Source organism: Dromiciops gliroides, chromosome 3, assembly GCF_019393635.1.
Source record: "Dromiciops gliroides isolate mDroGli1 chromosome 3, mDroGli1.pri, whole genome shotgun sequence".
Classification (NCBI taxonomy): domain Eukaryota; kingdom Metazoa; phylum Chordata; class Mammalia; order Microbiotheria; family Microbiotheriidae; genus Dromiciops; species Dromiciops gliroides.
The window spans coordinates 71,145,976-71,153,520 of record NC_057863.1 but is presented as its reverse complement, the minus strand read 5'-3'; positions in this window follow the sequence as shown (position 1 = coordinate 71,153,520).

The window sequence follows — 7,545 nt, the reverse complement described above, 5'->3', positions numbered from 1 at the left end:
GCTGCCTTGGTCTGACAGGATGCAGAACCTTCCCTCCTTTTCCATGTAACTTGGGGTCCTTTAAAAAACTGGTCTCCTGGAATACATTTTCCCCCTATTAAGTAAATAATCTTGTAGATATTTGGTACTGAAAACTCAAATATTTAACTGAGTAGTAGTGGTGGACTCTCCTTTGTAGGTAACTTGAAAAACAGACTATCTTCTTGAGGGCAGTGGGGATATGAGGCCTGGGGGATGGATGAAATGACCTCCAAAGAGCCTTTTCAGTCTCAGGAGCTTATGTATATGCTCATCCTAGTGGTTTTACCTTTCTTTGGGTTCACAGTGCTCAGCACCATGCCTGACTCATAGTAAGCACTGAATTACATGTTCGTTGACTGAATGAACAGTGGCATAGGAGGCTATGTTCAATCCTCTGGCCCAGAGTTTTTGATTTATCCTCTGCCACTCGTTTTATCCTGACTTTCAGCATCTCCCTTAACCTTTCTGTGGGGCCAGTTTCCTTTAATAGAAAGTGGTAAGTGAGATAATTGCTACCCCTCTTTGCAGGGAATATTGTGAGGGACCAAGAACAAAGCCACAAGAAGCAACAGGAAGAACCAGTTTCTCCACTTGCTGAATGCCCTGCCATTGGGGGATAGAAGAGATAAGATTGGAAAGTTCCCCAGAGGAGCCAGTAAGAAAGGGGAGGGTTAAGGTCTAAAAATAGGCATCAATTCTATTTTTAAGATGGAGGAAGAGCCAACATAACAAAGTTAGGGCTTTTGCCTTCTAAGGCATCTCCTTGGCTTTCCAAGGATCACCTCCTATGGTGCGACTGAGAATGTTCTCAGAGATGTCACTTTTTTCATCATCAGTGAGCTTGGTTTTAGCCATCATGGTAAATAAACACTCTCTCCACACATCTGTGTACCTTAGAACCATAGAAAGTTGGGGCTGGAAAGGACTTGAGAGAGCATCTAGTTCTAAACTGTGTTCTGCAGTCATATGCATCATATAAAGAAAGATTCCATGGTACAGTGAAGAAGAGCTGGCTTTGGAGTCAGGGCATCTGGGTTAGTTTAGTGGTACTTGGTGTTTACTGATGCTGTGTCTCCCCTAGCATGTGGTGGCAAGCTTTACAAACAGTAGACATTCTGTCATTCTTATTGAATTAAACTGAACTGAAGCAGAGGTGACTCTAGTCTTGAAGTCAGAAGAAGATTCTAGCTTTAGTCTTTCTATAAATTAGTTGTTTGACCTCGAAGAATTTCCTCACCATTATGTAGCAGGTCTATGCAGGTCTATGCAGCCTTGACTACCTCACCCCAGCTACCTCCAGGTTCATTCAGCTTCACTCTTTTGGAAGAATTTTCAAGCCATGGCCCAAACTCCTGTACACGTCACTTTCTTGCTAGACATTCAAGAGACAAATAAATACAATAGCAGAAACATTTAATTAAGACATGAAACAACCAAAATAACAAGGAAGTCAATCAAATGGCAGAGCATTCATTATTCCCAAACATAAAGTGGGGCATGATTACCTATATCTCTAGGAGAATTATAATGTAATTTTTTTTCAATCCCTCTAACTCCTTTTTTGCAAATATTTTTCTCAATTATCTATTTTTCTTTTAATTCTGGCAATGAGGGTTAAGTGACTTGCCCAGGATCACACAGTTAGTAAGTGTCAAGTGTTTGAGGCCTGATTTGAACTCAGGTGCTCCTGAATCCAAGCTGGTACTTTATCCACTGTGCCACCTAGTTGCCTCCCCACACCAACTCCTTAGCATAGTTCTTTTTCATCACCATCTGGAGAATGGACACTTAGTGTCATGTGGTTTATTAGAGTTCCCCTGTATCCCCTTCCAGGCTTCCCTTGCATCAGGATGAAGAATAACTGGGAGATTTCCTCAGCTTTGAACTTATCATCATGGTCCTGACAGAATCCCAGGGTTCAGAAGGTCATGACCACCTCTCCATGTAATTGTTCTTTTTCTCTTTTGACCATAGTTTAGCATTTTGCCACTCCTGTTCCCTCACCCCTGAAGTCCTGACAGTATCTTTTTTTTTTTTAAACAGTTCCACCTTCTGGAAACTGCTTACCAATCAGAGGCCTTTCCTGATGATATCACCAAGCTGTGGGCTCACAAACAGCCATGTATTATGGGAAATAAAGACCTACACACATGTCTTCTACATTATTATACTCATTATGTAAAATGACTTAAATAATATTTGCACTATTGCCTCTTAGGGTGGTTGTGAGGAAAGCACTTTCTGAACAATTATTTTTATCACCCGAGGGTTGGTCATAGGGTAATGAATTTTTATCTGGTCTTTTTCAATAATATTCCATTAATAACATTCATATATTAATATACAATAATTTGTTCAGCTATTCCACAGCTTATGGTTGCCCACTCTGTTTTCAGTTCTTTGCTATAATAAAAAGTGCTGCTAGAAATATTTTTATAACATGGGTTACTTCTTTGTCTTTGACCTTTTAAGGCCAGAAGCTTAGTAGGGGGTATTATTGTGTAATAGAGTAGATACAGTTCAGTGGCTTTTTGGATATAATTCTGAATCACTTTCCAGAATGATTGGAGTATTGTACAGGTCCAACAATAATAGTACACTATTGTGCTGGTCCTCTCATGTATTTTTTTTTCTTTTTTCATCTTTGGAAATTGTATGATTGGTATGAGATGAAAAGTTGTTTTGATTCACATTTCTGTTATTATTAGTAATCTGGAATTTTGTGGTCATTTAATTGTTGATAATTTGCATGTCTTCTTTTGAATATTTCTTGGTTTTTTTTGTTTGTTTTTTTCAGGGCAATGAGGGTTAAGTGACTTGCCCAGGGTCACACAGCTAGTAAGTGTCAAGTGTCTGAGGCCAAATTTGAACTCGGGTCCTCCTGAATCCAGGACCCATGGTTTATCCACTGTGCTACCTAGCTGCCCCTGAATATTTCTTATTAATATCATTTGATAATTTATCTATTGGGGAATGGCTGTTACATAATTATAACAATCCTTACATATCTTGGATTTAAAAAAATTGTCAAAGATATTTGTTGCAAATATTTTTCTCAATTATCTATTTTTCTTTTAATTCTGACTTCATTGATCTTGTCTGTGCAAAAGCTTTATAAGTTTGTGATAAAATTATTCATTTTATCTCTTGTGATACTCTTTATTCCTTCCTGGGCTATGAATTCCCTTTTTAATGCATAATTGTGAAAGGTATATCCTCACCTATCAAATTGTTATGACATGATCTTTTAAAAATGTATTCAATATTTTTATTTATAGTTTGGGGTTCCAATTTTTATCCCTCCTTCCCTCCCTCTCCTCTCTCCTTCCTGAAGTGGCAAGCAATCAGATATAGGTTATACATGTATAGTTATGTAAAACATTACCAAAACATACCAAAATGACAAATTTTGTACAAGAAAACTTGATTAAAAAAATGAAAGAGAATGAAAAATAGCATTCTTTCTTTGGAGGTAGATAGTATGTTTCATCAATAAATAGTCCTTTGGGATTGCCTTGGATCATTGTATTGTTGAGGATAGTTAAGTAATTCACAGTTGTTCATCAAACAATATTGCTATCTCTGTGCACAACATTCTCTTGGTTCTGCTCACTTCATTATATATCAGTTCATTCAAGTCTTTCCAAGGCTTTCTGAAATAATTCTGCTTGTCATTTCTTATAGCACAATAATATTCCATTACCATCATATACCACAGCTTGTTTAGTCATTCCCCAATTGATGGGCATTACTTTGATTTCCTATTCTTATGCACCACAAAAAGAGCTGCTATAAATATTTTTGTACAAATACATCTTTTACTCTTTTGTGGGATATAATCGTTTATATTTATATCATGTATTTAATTGGAGTTTTTCATATATGGTTTGAGACACTAGGCTAAGCCTAGTTTCTCCCAGACAACTTTTCAATTTTCCCAGCACATTTTGTCAAATAGCAATTCCTTAGGCACATACTTGGTGTCCTTTTGCTTACTGAATTGATATTTGGGACTAAATCAGGATTATTTAACCCATCTCATTGATCTGTCTTTCGATTAAAAAAATCAGTTATCAAATAGCTTTGGTGATTGATTTATTTAGAGTATTTTAGATCAAAAAGTACAAATCATCCTTCCGCTTCTAAACCCAAGAAATTTTTCTTGGTAATCACTTTTTCTTCCATCCATGTGAATTTGATCATTATTTTATGTAATGTGAAATATTCCTAATGTAGTGAAAAAGAACAACTTATAAGATGTGTTACCTGGATTTAAAATTATAAAAGAACCTGGATTTAAATTTCACCTCTGAAGCTTAGTACCTGTATGGTCTTGGTCAAGTCACCACACCTACATTGGCATCCATTTACTAATCTGTAAAATGAAAGTTTGGACTAGATGGTTTTTGAGGTCCCTTATAGACCTACATATATGATCCATTTGACATTTTGTTTTGTACTGTAGTGAAGCTGTAAATTAATTTGGGTGGTATCTTTGTTTTTTGTTGTTGTGTTTTGTTTTTGTTTTTGTTTTGCGGGGCAATGAGGATTAAGTGACTTGCCCAGGGTCACACAACTAGTAAGTGTCAAGTGTCTGAGGCCAGATTTGAACTTGGGTCCTCCTGAATCCAAGGTGCTTTATCTACTATGCCGCCTAGCTGCCCTCTTGCATGGTATCTTAAGTGGCTTACCCATGGTCACAATTAAGCATGCTACTCTACCCATATTTATTTATCTTATTGCTTTATTATTTGAATTTTTATGTTATGATTATAATGATTTTCTGAATCCACCTGAAATATAGTAAATTTCAACACATTCTCTCATTTTAAATTTGTATGTGTCTTTCTTATGTTGTTATGTTTTTTTTAAAAAATATATATTATGTGGGGCAACTAGATGGTACAGTGGATAAAGCACCAGTCCTGGATTCAGGAGGACCTGAGTTCAAATCTGACCTCAGACACATGAAACTTACTAGCTGTGTAATGCTGGGCAAGTCACTTAACCCTCATTGCTCTGCAAAAAAATTAAAATATATATCTGTATCCATTTTTGTAAAATGTAAAAATCCCATCTATTTATTTTCTTTAAATTATTATATTTAATTTTTTCCATCCTACTCTCTTCTTCTATTTTTTAATTTGTCAGAAAAAAGTATGATATGCCTTGTTTCACTCATACCAACATAATCCTAATCTTTTCCGGTGCACACATTGACACTAAACACACTATGCAAAAATTTTTGTATTAGCCCTGAGATTCTAAGACTCTGACTAGTGCATGCTTCACATGTGGCCCATTATATCAGGTCAGTATTCTTCATTTTACTCCCCCCACCTTTTTACCATCTATTATCTACCTTGATACTGTATGCATACCTTCTGTATCAGTCCCTCACTTTCCAGCTCTGAAATCAGATCAATATTGCAAAGGACATATCAATTTGCTCCACTACTCACTATCCCTATAACTTTCTAAACCAAGATATTCTTCTTCCCAGATACTACTCCTCTTTATGGGTTATCTTCCCCTATGACAATATAAACTCCTTTAAGAACAAGGACTGGTTTTACATTTTAAAAATTCTTACTCTTTGTTTATATTTGTATCTCTGGCACATATCAAGGGCTTATTTATTTATTTATTTGTTTGTTTGTTTATTTATTTATTTATTTATCTATTTATTTAGCTCTACTTTGGGAAGTTTAATTATGTACCTTCCTTTACATTTTTCCCAAATACTTATTTTTTACAATAGTATGTAAATTTTAAATGTTCATTTTTTAAAAAAATTTTGAGTCCCAAATTCTGTCTTTCTTTCTCCACCCAACCTCATTGGGAAGGCAAACAATTTGATAGCAGTTATACATGTGCAGTCATAAAAAACGCATATTGGTAATGTTGTGAAAGAAAAAAGACCACTCCCCTCCATAAAAATAAAGTTAAAAAAATTAGTATGCTTTGATCTGCATTCAGACTCCATCAGTTCTTTCTCTGGAGGTGTATAGCATTTTTTATCATGAGTCCTTTGAAATTGTCTTAGTTCACAGTATTGCTGAGAATAGCTAAATCATTCAGTTAATTACTGTAGACTATTGCTGCTATTGTGTACAATGTGTTTAGTTCTGTTCACTTCACTTTGCATCAGTTCATATAAGTCTTTCCAGGTTTTTCTGAAAGCTTCCTGCTCATCATATCTTATAAATGCTTAATACTTTTTGGTAAAAAATTACCTATACTTCCTCTATCTTAGTTAAGAATACTCTTTTGAAGTTACCTGTGGTCCTTTCTCTCTCCTCCTACTTCAATCTTCATCTGGCACATTCATAATAAAATGGTTCCTCCCCATATTTTTACTTTTAAATATACTTTACAATTATTTATTCCTTCTTTCTCCTAGTCTATTTTTGTCCACTGGCTATTATTTATGAGAATGTACTTTGTTTACTTCACTATGGGCTTAAAAAAACTACTATATATTAAATAAAAAATAATAAATGCTTCCATTAATTAAATAATAAAACTACTATTGATTGAAATGAAAAACCTACTTTGACTTTTGTCATATTTATTACACATAGGTAACTGCTAACAATACTATATATTGAGATTGTAATTTAGAATTTAAGTTGGGGCAATAATTATTTAGCAATTAATAACTAGTTGTAATATTTCTTCAATATTTACCTTAGCAATTTACCTTACCTTTACTTTTTGTTTGTTTTTTAATCACGGGTATTACTAAGCCTTGAAATTCTTAGAGCTTTGTGACATCCTAAATAAGCATACTTTAACTTTGAAAACTATATTCAGTTTATCTGGGAAGCAGATTTTGGAATGAATCTTAATTGTCTTATTTTCAATAGTGCATTCCATTTTTTTCTGTTGTTTGTTGTTTTGGGTGGACATTTGAATAAGTGGTCTTCAATATGTGATATGTTTCTTCTTGTCTTATTTATTAAGTAAATCTCCTTTGCCATTATAGTGTTAGTGTATGATGAAAGTAAATCTGGGTGAGTTAAAATTGGAATTTATCTCTGTTGTTATTCTGTACAGTCTCTTGATTTGCCATCTGTTCATTAGTTTTCATAATTCTGGGAAATTTTCTTATGTAATTAACTGAAATGTGGTCAGGTTCCTTATTTCTCATTTTTTTGGGAGACAAAGTAATTATTAGATTATTTCTACAAGCTCTGCCTTCTAGTTCCATCATAATTTGTTTTAAAGTTTTCAAGCATTCTTCTGGTTGTATAGGTGTTTAAAAATTATTATTATTATTATTATTTTTTTGCGGGGCAATGGGGGTTAAGTGACTTGCCCAGGGTCACACGGCTAGTAAGTATCAAGTGTCTGAGGCCGGATTTGAACTCAGGTCCTCCTGAATACAGGGCCAGTGCTTTATCCACTTCGCCACCTAGCCACCCCTAAAAATTATTTTGCAATTTGTTCTGCCCTTTCTACTAAAAATTCCATTCCTTAGTGAAACCATTTTTTTATTTATATTTTCCATAAATATATCTA